The 13,998-nt window shown below is 42.2% G+C and overlaps 1 protein-coding gene across 1 annotated transcript in view; it reads left to right on the top strand.

Annotated features, from left to right (window-relative positions):
* Positions 1–3,312: 3,312 nt before the first annotated feature.
* Positions 3,313–13,998, top strand: part of MLF2 (myeloid leukemia factor 2) — a 32,278-nt gene continuing 21,592 nt past the window's right edge. Inside the window, exon 1 of the mRNA XM_073684866.1 lies at positions 3,313–3,450. The gene's annotated coding sequence lies outside the window, so the exon portion shown is untranslated. The remainder of the gene's footprint in view (positions 3,451–13,998) is intronic.

Genomic DNA, 13,998 nt, shown 5'->3' on the forward strand with positions numbered 1-13,998 from the left:
CCTCCGGCACTACCGGTACTGGGACTCTCACTACCATCACTCCCACCATCCACTACACTGCCCTGGGGCTGCACTCTTCCCGTGGGGAGTCACATTACCTCAGCTGCACCCATCATCAGCCCCAGCGGACTGCCTTGCAGCGGCGGTTCCTAATAACCGCAATCCACGAGTGGCGTAGTCAGACATTATCTAAAGCACGTAGCAGACTACCATTGGCCTGACCACCCTGAGCCACGGAACTGGGTTGCCACTACTACTCCCACTGTTCCCTTAATTGCCCGGATCCGAGTGCCCCACGGCCCAGGGGGCGAGTCAAATGCAGCGTCCACGAACATGAAAGAGAAGTGGGTCGCCTCGTCTCTAATGGATCCGGTTAGTGGTTACCTCTCCTCATCCGGCATCATGTGATTATTATTTTAAGCTTATTATTACACAGCCCCGGGTGGTGCCGCCACGTTACGGCTCGCAGAATATTACACTGATGCCAATGATATCTATCCCATCTGACATCTGCCACATTTTATCATCTTTTTTTTTCATAATTTCCATCTACAAATTAAATAAATCTAAATATTTTATCCCGTATTTTCTTACCATCCAGTAAAGTGACAGCGCATCGCTGGGAAATAGGATCAAAGGGGTCATCCCATGAACATATATCACCGGTTTAAAGAACAACCCCTTTAATAGCCTTTTTTTTTTGTTTGTTTTTCTCTCCTTTTTTATTTTTCTTGTCCACATAACTGTATCAGGGCTTGTTTTTGTTTTTTTTTGCAGGAAGAGTTGTAGAATTATTTGACTCCATTTACCAAATAATATACTGAAAAATGGGAAATGTAACTTCCAAGTGCAGTGACGTGATGAAAAATACGCCATTGTTTTTTGGCTTTTGCTTTTATTTGAGCGTGATTCTTCAAATGAATACGAATATGACGATGATAAACCTACGGTATATAGTTTGTTTTTAAGTGGTGAAATATAAATAAAAAAAATTCATTTGTGTCGCCAATTTTTGATACTTGTATTTTTTTTTTTTACACAACAAACTATTATTATTAATTCACACACTTTTGGGCGGTTTATACAACATTTTGATCACTTTTTATTACTTCTTTTACGGAGGTGCAGCGACTGAATGATGGAGTTTCCTTTTTTTTCCACATTACCGTGTGGGTCGAATTTGTATTGATGCAACGATATCAGATATTTTTATTTTTCTATTTCCTTATTTTTGAACTGGGAGAAGACTTCAGATTCAAATATCTATCTATCTATCTATAGGTATATATATTTGTATATATATAAATAATATAAATAACAATATAAATATAAATCATAATAAATAAAAAATAATAAATAATATAAATTATAATATATAAAATATTTTTAAGCATGAAAAAATCATATATATATATATATATATATATATATATATATATATATATATACATATACATATCTTATTTTCTTTTTTATTTTTAAATACATTTTTTTTTACTTTATTTTATAATCCACCTTAGAGGACTTGAACCTTGATCCTCCTATTGCTAATACTAAATACAATGCAATAAAATATTTTTAAAAATGAAAATAAAAATATAGGAAAAATAAAAAATAATAAATATATATATATATTATTTTTTATTTGATTTTTTTCTATTTTTTAAATATGTTTTTTTTTTACTTTATTTTGTAGTCCACCTTAGAGGACTTGAACCTTGATCCTCTGGTCGCTTATACTATATAATACAATACTACAGGATTGCAGTAAATAGCAAAATTGACATTCTGAAATGAAGACCACTCCTCGGCTGCTCTTTACTGGAGGACAACCTATTTACGCCCTGCAATTGTGTTACTGGGGGGCTGATGGGACTTGGAGCACTCCGCAACCAGTGATTGACAGCAGAGTTTAAATGATTAAGCAGCAGCGATTGGAGCTAAGCTCTGGTTGCTGTTGTCACAGGCAGATTCCCCTGGAATAACACAGCTCCACACGTTCTATATCAGGAAGGACTTAAAGGGGTATTCCCATCTCCAAGATCCTATCCCAATATATAGTAGGTGTAATAATAATATTAGCAAATACCTCCAATTAGAAATATAGCATAGTTCAATTGTAGCATAGTTCTTCTGATTAGCTATATCGCTTACCCCATGTGCAGGCATTGCGGTAGCTTAGGTATCCATGGTTATGACCACTCATATAGTGACAGTCAGTTAGTTGTTAGTGGTCGTAACCATGGATAGATAAGGCCCTGCAATGTCTGCGACATAGTGAATCAGAAGAACTATCCTACATTTCTAATTGGAGGTATTTGCTAATATTATTATTATTACACCTATTACATATTGGGATAGGATCTTGGAGAGGGGAATACCCCTTTAAGGGTTCCAAAAATTGACCTCCACCAATCGTAAAGTGACCACTTTTTAACCCCTTGGGTTCCTATGGCATATATTTACAGCAGAAAGCAGCAAGAAATCTTAGTTCTGTCTATAGTCGGGGGAGCAGGCAGAAATAAACAGCCGGGATCGGAGATAACTCTGATACTGGACATGTCAGCATCTCCCGTGAGCCGGGGTCTCCTCTGCCACCCGTCGTGAACACAAGAATCCTATTTGTCGCCTCTTCCCCTCCCCAAAATAATGCAATAAAAAGTGGTCAAAAAGTGACGATGCCAAAAAAAAAGTCAGCGGATGGAAAAGTAAAATGGTTCAGTAGTTCTGGGTGTCACAATACGGTGACACAACAAAACACACACACAAAAAAAGTTTCTAAAAACTTAATAAAACTTGTTAAAGTAGTAAAAGACAAAGAAAACGATATAAATTAGGCATCGCCTGCGCTGACCGCAGGATAACGTCAGCCATACGGTACTGCTGCGAAGCTAAACACACAAAAATGGTGGAAATCCACCCACAAAGGAATTTTTTTCCCAATACATAGATGGTAGATTAAATTTAAAAAAAAAAATCTGGATAGCAAAAAAAAATCCAATAATCATATGACGATGCCAAAAAAAAAAGTTATGGCTCTCCAAAGGCAGGAGGAAAAAAAATGAGAAAGTCTATATAGTGCTATATAGGACCAAACAGGAGGGGGGGGTACAAAAAGTAAAGTGAAAAAAATGAATATAAATGAGAAATAAAATATCTGATCCTAGCAGAGACCAGCGCGCCTGCGCAGTGCGCCGCTCACAGTGATACGTGCTACCTGCGACACCTGTTGGCTCTTGTGGGTACTGCAGTGGCACCTTCTGTTCTGTCAGGCGGCCACACCCCTCTGAGAAGCGTCATATCTTGCGCGGTGCATGCTGGGGGAAAGACGGAAGTGCACAAGGTTCTTCTCCGTTATGGAAGAGAAGGCAGTGTGACGTCACTTCCGCTGCGAGGCTGTGTTATTGTTGTGTTATAGGCTGCGCCGAGCCGAATCCGGAACGTTACCAGGTAACCGGGGACCGCGGGGATGGCGGAGGGGAGGGGGTGACTGACCGGAGGATGTCTGTATGTACGGGGAGGGCTGAGAGAGGCGACCACCGACCTGTGTGTATGCACAGCAGAGAGAAGATGTCACTGAGCTGAGGGGGAGATAGATGTATTACAGGGCAGGATACTGACCTATATGCATATAGTAGAGGGGGATCACTGAGTATACACTGTGTGTATAGAATATATATATATATAATCACTGACCTGTCTGGGGTCTGTCATTTTTAGCAGAGGCCTGAAGGCTTTGATGCAAAATTGACTGATATTTGGAAATGTCTATAGATTCCCCCCCCCCCCTCCTTGACTAAAGCCCCAGCTCCAGCCGCTGAAAAAACAGCCCCAAAGCGTAATACTGCCCCCCCCCCACACACACACCATGCTTCATTGTGGGTATGGTGTTTTTCTGGATATGCGCAGTGTCTGCTTTGCTCCTTTTTGGAATTCTGGCCAAAAAGTTTAACCTTGTTCTCATCAGACTATAGTACATCTTCCCACATGCTTTTTGAAGACTCAACATAGGTTTTGGCCGGGCGTGGATGTTTTTCTTTGTAATAAAAGGCTTCTGTCTTGCCACCACCCTACCCCAAAGGCCAGACTTAGGGTATGTGCAGACGATCAGGAGTGTTATGCAGCGTCAAACCCGCAGCTGCCAGCTGTTACAGCATAGTGGATGGGATTTGTAGAAATCCCATGTCCGCTACACGTCTCTGCTCCTGCGGACACGGTCGTGTGGCGCGTCTTTCCAGATCGCAGCATGTCAATCTCTGTTGCAGAGTCACTAGTCTCCGTAAGAGAAATTCTATCAGTGCAATGGGTAGGATGCAGTGAATCTGCACGGTTCTATGAACACATGTGGCTTCACCTGCTTGCAGCGCTTTGAACGTAGCATAAAGTATACTGTGTTCAAAGCGCTGCCTCTACGGATGGTGTGCACACACCCTTACACTACTCACAAAAAGTTAGGGATATTTGGCTTTCGGGCGAAATTTACTGAAAACGTAAAAAGCACACTCTCCAGTGACATTTTATCATGAAAGTTGGGCATTTTCTGTAGAAGCAGCAATGGTGATTTCCTCATCTCAAACAATTTATTGAAAGAAAAGCCAAGAACAGTGGTGGATATCCCCCTTCCCAAAAAATGTCAATGTCTCAATAACTTGTAATGTGGCCTTGAGCATCAATTACAGCTGACAACGACATCTCCCGCTGTTCACAAGTGGAGTTCTTGTCTGCTGAGGCCATATCCCACTCTTCTTGAAGGGCAGCCCCCAGGTCATTGAGGTTCTGGGGTACATAGTTATGACCCTCTACACTATGACTCAGCTGATCCCATAGGTTTTCTATGGGATTCAGGTCTGGAGAAAGTGCAGGCCGCTCCATTTGAGGTTCCCTAATGATACAACTTTGATAAGCTGGAGCATGGTCATCCATGAAGATGAAATTAGGCCAGTGTGGTTTGTGCAGAGGCATAATGACTGGATTAATGATGTTATTCAGGTAGTAGAGGCTTGTCACAAAGTGTAGGGCAGTTCTTTATTGACTAGACACACCAGCTCACACTAACACCACCACCAAAGGCTCGTCTGGTGACAACTGTGACTGATGCATAGTGCTCTCCTTGACGTCTTCAACATCATTGGCGGCCATCATTTCCGCTCAGCGTGAAATTACTTTCATCAGTGAACGCACTGAGGCCCACTGGTCCCGCGTCCAGCGTAGATGCTCCCTGTGATGACACCTGTGCCTGGTGGGGTGGTCTGTTACCTTGCAAGTTGTCTAGCACGCAGACATAAATGGTTTCGAATAGTCTGACGTGACACTTGGGTGCCTCTCATCCTCTTAAATGTTCCTGGAGTTGTGTGGGATGTGGCTAAAGGACTTCCACTTCTCTGCCTTTCTGTGACTCTTCCAGTCTCTGTATCTCTGTTGCCACCTGCTGATGACTCTGACTCTTTAAGCTCAGTGGCCACTTCCTTCTGAGAACATCCTGCTTGAAGCCTCGCAATGACAGCGTACTGTCGATCAATTGTTAGATGTCGTCTTGGTCTCATGATTTTAAAATGTGAACAGTGTGATGTGAATGACTGTTTAATACCAATTCTAATTGCACCCTGAAATTTATTGGGCGATTCTTGGATCAAACACCTGTTGCAAATTTTGCCATTAAACTCTGTTAGAGAACAGCAAGTATGAAGAATACAGGAGATTGATGTCACATGCAGTACACAACCAGTACTTGTCAGAAGTTCCTGCAGCTCCTTTACTGTTGCTGCCGGCCTCTTGACAGTCTCTCAGACAACTTCTTTGTCTTTTTATCAATTTTTGAGGCACCTCCAGTTCTAGTTAATGTCACTGTTGTGCCAAATATAAGCTGCTACTTGATGACATCTTTTCAGTGTCTATTGTAGATTTTATTCTTGGAGATTGTTATACCCTTCTCCTGACTAATAGCTTTCCACAATGAGATCCATTTGCTGTGTTGTCAGCTGTTTACGGTCCATGTCTTTTGATGTAAAATGTAACTGAGAAAATGTCAGGAAAATTCTCGTAGAACAGTAAAACTTTATACAGGGTTAATCAGAATGTCTGTAAATGATGGCAGCTGAGCACGGACTACTATGTTACATGAGGGTAAATGTGATTTCTGAATGGTCCCTCTCCTTGATGTCAGCGCACATTTCCTGCATCTCTGATGTATAGGGGGCATTATTGCCTATGGCAGACGCAGCGCACACCTGAAAGGCGTCATCACTGCTGAGCCTTATATAGAAATGATAACACAACATCTGCTCCATCCAGACAATGTCTATTTCGGGGAAGGACTTGTATATTTCAGCAAGACAATGGTAAACCACAGACTGCTTCCATCACAGCAGAGCGGCTCCGCAGAAGAAGAGTTTAGGGGATTAAACGTCCACCTCCAGTCCACCTTCACCAACAGAAAACATTTGGTGCCTTATGAAATGGAAAAAAATTCAGCAAAGACCCTGAACTGTGATGCAACGAGAATCCGACATCAGACAAGAAGGGGACAACGTTCCTCTCCCAAAACTCCAGTAAATTGTCTCCTCACTTCCCTCAACATTTACAGACTGTTATAATGAGCAGAGGGGACGCTACACAATGGAGGACACGGCCCGGGCACATGTTTTCTGAGATGTGTCGCTGTCATCAGTTTCCAAATTAGTTATTTTTTCCAAATGATATGGAAAAATGTCCAACGTTCCCCTTCTGATCTGTTCTATGTTTTGCAGCGAATAAAATATGGCGATAAGAGATTTCCGAATCATCGCATTCTAGTTTTCTTCACGTTTTACTCAACGTCCCAATTTATGGGGAATTGGGGGTGTGTGTATATGAATAGAGCAGGGAATCACTGACTGTGTATATAGTAAGGTGCAAAAGTCTTTGGTGTTGGGGGGAAAACTGCTGCAGAGTAAGAAGCTCACAAATCTAGAAACATTCTGTTTTATTTTTATCAATTAACAAAATGCAAAGTGAATGAAGAAAAGAGAAATGTAAATCCCATCAGCATTCGGTGACCGCCCTTTACCTTCATCAGTTCTTCTAGGCCACTCCTGCACAGTCAGGGATTTTATAGGATTATAGTTGGGTGTATGAGTAACTACGGTAATTATACCAAACCGGTGATTATCATCCTTTTTTTTTTTATATATATATATATAATATATATATATGTATGTATGTATGTATGTAGGTTGAAACAGTCATGAATGCTGCTTAACCCCGTCATGACATTTTGACATACCCATACGTCATGGAAGGGAAGGCGTTTCTGACCGATGAAGTATAGTTACGTCATGGAGATTGTGTGCGTGCGATCGCCGCCAGGAGCTCAGCTTTCATGACAGCGGAGACCCGGCTCTTGCAGCCAGGATGCCCCCCCTGCTGTTAAACCCCCTGACTGCTGCAATTGATATTGATTGCAACATTTAGGAGGGAGGGGGCTCCTGTCCGAATTGCGCCCACAACGTTATTGTAAGGGCCCAATCATTGCCATGGTTACCAGGGTCATCATAACGACATCCGGGTCACAGAGCTACGAAAAGCCTGTTAGACCATGCACAGAGCGAGGTCTAAGAGGATTCGGTCAGTGCAGCTCTGACAGGTATAATGCATTTCAATGCTTTATATCAGCGATCAGAGTGCTAAAAGTTTAAGTCCCGTAGAGGGACTAAGTAAAAAAACATTTTGGTATCGCCGCTTCCGGAACGACTCTACATTTAAAACTGTCACACTAGTTAACCCCTTTAGTGAATACCGTTAAAAAAAAAACCTTTTATCATTTATACCGCCAACCAAAAAGTGAAATAAACACAATCAAAAAGACAAATGTAAATAAAACTGGTATCTCTGAAAACCTGATCTTGTCCTGCAAAAAACAAGCCGCCATACAGCTCCATCAGCCGAAAAATAATTTTATTTTTTTTCTCTATAAAATAGTGTTTATTGTATAAAAGCGCCAAAACACAAAAAAAACATAATAAAGTATCACTGTTTTCATACTGACCCCCAAGAATAAAGCTGCCTTTATCAATTTTACCACACGCAGAACGACATAACAAAAAACAGTTCCTGAATTGTTGCTTTTAGTGTATTCTGCCTCCCAAAAGTCGGAATAGAAAGTGATCCGAAAATGTCACGCGCCCGAAAAACGGTACCAATAAAAACGTCAACTCGTCCCACAAAAAAACAAGCCCTCACATGACTATTTCGAGAGAAATAGAGAAAAACGATAGCTCTCAAAATATGGCGATGCAAAAACTTGTTTTTGCAATAAAAAGTGTCTTTTAGTGACAGCAGCCAAGCAAAAAAAACCCGTAACAATAAATCTGGTATCGCTGTAATCGCACAGACTTGAAGAATAAAGTCGTGTAATCACTTATACCGCATGAGGAATGGCGCAAAAAAAAAAAAATCTTCACCTGCTGTTGACTTGTTCATTCTGCCTCCCAAAGATCGCAGTAAGGCTCGGCTCACATTTATCCTGCGCTGAGCGCTTACACCGGGGTTTCCGTGTAAATCACCAAAATGCGTGATTCAGACGCAACCCCAGGAGGAAGATTCCCTGTAATGAGGCAGGTGGAGGCACCGTGGACGCCGTCTGGCCTATGATCTAATGGTGTCAGTCTTTTTAGGTGTATATAAAAAAAAGCTGCCCACCACAGTTTTGTGCACCTCTGAATAGGACAACGCTTAACAGAGGCCAGACTGGGTCCAGAGTAACTCTGTTGCCTCATTATAGTGAATGGATCCCCTGGGGGGGTTTCATCTAAATCACGTCACTCGGAGATTTAGATGGAAACCCCGATGTAAGTGCTCAGTGTAGAGCACAGGATAAATGTTATGTAAAATGTTCCCAATAAAAGCTTCAACTCAATCCACTAAAAAAAAAAAAAAAAGTCCTCACTCAGGTCCGTCATCTGTTATTGGAAATATAGGGGGCTTCCATGTTACTGGTAGCAGAAAGGCTCTGGAAAAGTCTGCTCTCCCACATCCAAATGCCCCCCCCCCCCTTCCCTTCTGAGCCCCACAGTGTGTAAATCACAATTGGCATTCCTGTAGCCATGAGAGCCCGCCTAATTTACGGGTGCGTGTCTCCAGAAGCATGAGATGGGCGCAATGCACTGGGCACTACAACGTACGGGCACTACACTGGCAGATTTACAATATCCACTGCTGCTTGTTTCTGGCAAGCGTCCATGAAGTCACAATCGTCACTGTACCTGTAGATAAATTCCCAGAGGGGGTGTAATTTCCAAAAAATGGGGTCACTTGAGGGGAGATTCTGCTCTTCTGGCACTTGGGGACTCTCTATGTCGTCTGCGTACAATAATTTGTTCTCCAAGAGTCAAATGGCGTTCCTTCCGTTCAGAGTCTCGCCTTGTGGCTAATCAGTACTGTACAACCACATTACTACTGTACTGTAATACCACGTTCTTCAAAAATTGTCTGACACATTTTGGTGCCATTTGGGGAAATCTGGGGCCAAAACAAAATTCTTGTGGTAAAAATGTAATTTTTTTTTTTTTCCTTCACCGCCCAATGGTATAAAATTCTGTGACACTCATGTGGTGTCAACATGATCACTGCACCCCTTAGATGAGTTCATTTGTAAAATGAGGTCACTTTTAGGGGGTTCTGCTACCTCAGGGGCTCTGCCAATGTGACATGGCACCCACAAGCCATTCCAGCAAAATGTGCAATACAGTATGGTGCGCCTTCCCTTCTGAGCTTTGCATTGTTCCTCAAAAGTAGTTTTCGACCACATATGGGGGGGGTATCGACCTTCTCAGGAGAAATTGCGTAACAAATGGTACTCTTCTTTTTCTCCTATTATCCCCTTTTGAAAATTGAAAACTTGAGGCCAAAGTAACATTTTGCAAAAAATGGTAATTTTCCATTGACACAGCCCAATGTTATACAATTCTGTGAATCGCTTGAGGGTTAAAAATGCCCACTACACCGCTAGATTAATTCCTCCAAGAGGTGTAGTTTCCAAAATGGGGTCACTTGTGGGAATTTCTGCTGTTTTGGCATGTCAGGGGCATCCGCAATCTGTTCAAGCCAAAATTGAGCTCCAGAATTCAATTGGCGCTCCTTCCCGAGCCATGCACCCAAACAGTAGTTTTCCACCACAGATGGGCTATCGGAGTACTCGGGAGAAATTGCTCAATACGTTGTATGGTCCTTTTTCTCCTGTTACCCTTGTGCAAAAGGAATATGTTTGTGGGAAAAATTTTAATTTTTACAGCTCAACGTTATACAATTCTGTGAAGCACCTGTGTGGGTTCAAGGTGCTCACCACACCTCTAGATAGGTTCCTTGAGGGGTGTCGTTTCCAAAATGGGGTCACTTGTGGGGGGTTTCCACTGTTTAGGCACATCAGGGGCTCTGAAAACGCAACATGGCTTCCACTAACTATAAGAGACAATTTTGTGCTCCAAAAGTCAAATGGTGCTCCTTCCCTTCCGAGCCCTGCCGTGCGCCAAAACAGTAGTTTTCCACCACATATGGGGTATCGGCGTGCTCAGGAGAAATTACACAACAAATTATATGGTCTATTTTCCCTGTTATCCTTGTAAAAATTTAAAATTTGGGGCTAAATGAACATTTTTGTAGGAAGAATTAACCCCTTGACCACCGAAGGCTGTATGCACATGAACGACCAGGCTAATTTTTACAATTCTGACAAGTGTCACTTTATGAGATAATTACTCTGGAACGCTTCAAAGGATCCCACTGATTCTGAAAATTTTTTTCGTGGCATATTGTACTTCATGGTAGTGGTAAAATTTCTTCAATATGACTGGCGTTTATTTGTGGGAAAAAACGGAAATTTGGTGAAAATTTTGCAATTTTCAGACTTTAAATTTTCATGCCGTTAAATCGGAGAGATGTCACACAAAATGTAAAGTAGACATGTGGGAAATGTTATTTTCTATCAGCATAACTTTGGAGCGAATTTTTTTTTTGTTATAAGGGTTAAAAGTTGACCAGCTATTTCTAATTTTTTCCAACAGAATTTACAAAACCATTTTTTTAGGGACCACATCACATTTGAAGTCACTTTGAGGGATCTTTATGACAGAAAATACCCAAAAGTGACACCATTCTAAAAACTGCACCCCTCAAGGTGCTCAAAACCACATTCAAGAAGTTTATTAACCCTTCAGGTGCTTCACAGGAATTTTTGGAATGTGGAAGAAAACAATGAACATTTAACTTTTTTTCACAAAAAAATGTTACTTTAGACCCACATTTTTTTTTTTATTTTCACAAGGGTAGCAGGAAAAAATGGACCCCAAAATTTGTTCTGCAATTTCTCCTTAGCATGCCAATACCCCATATGTGGGAAAAACTATTGTTTGGGCGCACGGCAGTACTCGGAAGGGAAGGAGCGCCATTTGACTTATTGAATGTAAAATTTGCTTGAATAATTATAATTAGTGAACGCAATGTTGTGTTTGGAGAGCCCCTGATGTGCTTAAACAGTGGAAACCCCCCACAATTGACCCCATTTTGTAAACTAAACCCCTTAAGGAACTTGTGTGGTGAGCACTTTGAACCCTCAAGTTTCACAAAAGTTTATAACGTAGAGCTGTGAAAATTTAAAAAAAAAAAATCACTTTTCCACAAAAATGATCTTTTAGCCCCAATTTTTTTATTTTTCATAAGGGTAACAAGAGAAATTGGACCCCAAAGGTTGTTGTGTAATTTCTCTTGAGTATACTGATACCCCATATGTGAGAGAAAACTACTGTTTTGGCGCACGGCTTGGAAGGGAAGGAGTGACGTTTTGGGATGCAGACTTTGATGGAATGGTCTGCGGGCGTCATGTTGCTTTTGCAGGGCCCCTGATGTGCCTAAACAGTGGAGATGCCATGCCAACACGTGCCGATCTTTTTGGAAACCAGACACCCCCCCCCCCCCTCCCAATGAATTTATCTACATGTGTGATGAGCACCTTGAACCCCCCAGGTGCTTCACAGAAGTTTATAATATTGATCCGTAAAAATAAAATGTTCAAATTTTCCCACAAAAATGTTTTTCATAAGGGTAACAGTAGAAATTGCACAATACCATTTGTTGTGTAATTTCTCCTGAGCAGGCCAATACCCCATATGTGGTCGAAAACTACTTTTGAGGCACAGTGCAAAGCTCAAAAGGGAAGAAGCGCCATATTGGAGTTCATATTTTGCTGGGCTGGTTTGACGGTACCATGTCACATTGGCAGAACCCCTGAGGTGCCAGGACGGCAGAACCCCACCCCTATGAGACCCCACTCTACAAACTACACCTCTCAATGAATTTATCTAGGGGTGCAGTGATCATACTGACACCACATGTGCCTCACAGAAATTTACACCATTGGGCGGTGAAGAAAGAATAATTAAATTTTTACCACCAAAGTTTTGTTCTGGCCCCAGATTTTATATTTTCACACTGGGAAATGGGTAAAAATGGCACCAAAACTTGTCACACAATTTCTGCTGAATGTAGAAATGCCCCATATGTGGCTGTACAGTACTGCTTACCCACACGGCGAGACTACGGAGGGAGCACTATTTGCCCCCTGTAGCACAGATTTTCCTAGAATAGTATGCGGACTCCAAATACAGAGACCATAAGTGCTAGAGAGCTGAATTCCCCCTCAAGTGACCCCATTTTGAAAATGATACCCCTTTGGGAATTATTCTACAGGTGTGGTATGGATTTTTACTATATGGTGTTTTCCAGAAACAAGCAGCAGTTGATGTTGCTGAGTGAAAATTGAAAACTGCTGCTGTAGTGACCAGTACGGTGTAGTGACCACCTCATGCTTCTGGAGACGTGCACCCATAAATTGGGCAGGCTCTCATCGCTACAGAAATGTCAAACATGTGGACGCTAACTGCGGTTTAGGCACACACTGGAGCTCAGAATGGAGGTGGGCATTTGTATTTGGGAGCACAGAATTTGCTGAATTTATTTTGGGAGGGCAAGGGGGGCCATTTTGCTTCTCCAGAGCCTTTTGTGCTACTAGTAACGTGGAAGGAAGCCCCTTATAGTTTCGTTAACAGATGACGGACCTGAGTGGGGACTTGCTTTTATTGTGATCCAAAATGTTATGTAAAATGTTCCCATTTATCCTGTGCTCTACGCTGAGCAGTGATATTGGGGTTTCCATTTAAATCTCTGAGTGACGTAATTCAGATGAAACCCTGAGGGATCCATTCACTATGAGGCCGCAGAGTTAGGCCTCTTTTCACATGTCAGTGTGTTCGGTATGTGTGGTGACCGTTTTTCACACGTACCGGAGACGCATACACATGCAGACCCAGTCAAATGAATGGGTCTGTGCACATGTTGGTGTGCTTGCACGGACCCTGTGTCTGTGGGCAAAACACTTTGACATGTCCATTTTTTTTTCACGCTGCACGGGCCGCAAAACGTCCCACACTGATGACATACGGATGTGATCTATGTGTTATCAGTGTGACACGTACCGGTGCCTGAGAATCAGGGTACAGTTAGCGCTATTCCCAAGCGCCGGGTGCTGAACGCTGCCCTCATCATTGTCCCCTACCTGCGCTGCGATCAGCACGAGCAAGGGACAATGATGAGAGTAGTATTCTGCTCCCGCTGTGTCCTGGCGTAAAAAAATGAATAGGAATAAAAAAATCCTTATACTCACCTGTCCGAAGATGTCCCCCGCTGTAACCCACCTGACCACTCGTGCAGAGGAGCCAAGGAGAATGACTTTCTCCTACGGTTGCCACACAGGTGCACAAAGACACACACGTTTCTGGTACTGTTTTTTCCGGTACCGGAAATATCAGGATGTGTGAAACCGGCCTTACTCTGGACTCCGTCTGGCCTCTGTTCAGTGTCGTCCTTTTTTTCAGAGGTTCACAAAACGTACAACGTCAGAAAGGGGTTAAAATGTTGTTTGTTTTGTTTTTGTTTTTTCCTTCCTTGCATAAATTCCTGAGAAGCACCTAT

This window comes from Phyllobates terribilis, unplaced genomic scaffold (assembly GCF_046119375.1).
Source record: "Phyllobates terribilis strain yellow unplaced genomic scaffold, ASM4611937v1 Scaffold_5__5_contigs__length_657084704, whole genome shotgun sequence".
Lineage (NCBI taxonomy): Eukaryota > Metazoa > Chordata > Amphibia > Anura > Dendrobatidae > Phyllobates > Phyllobates terribilis.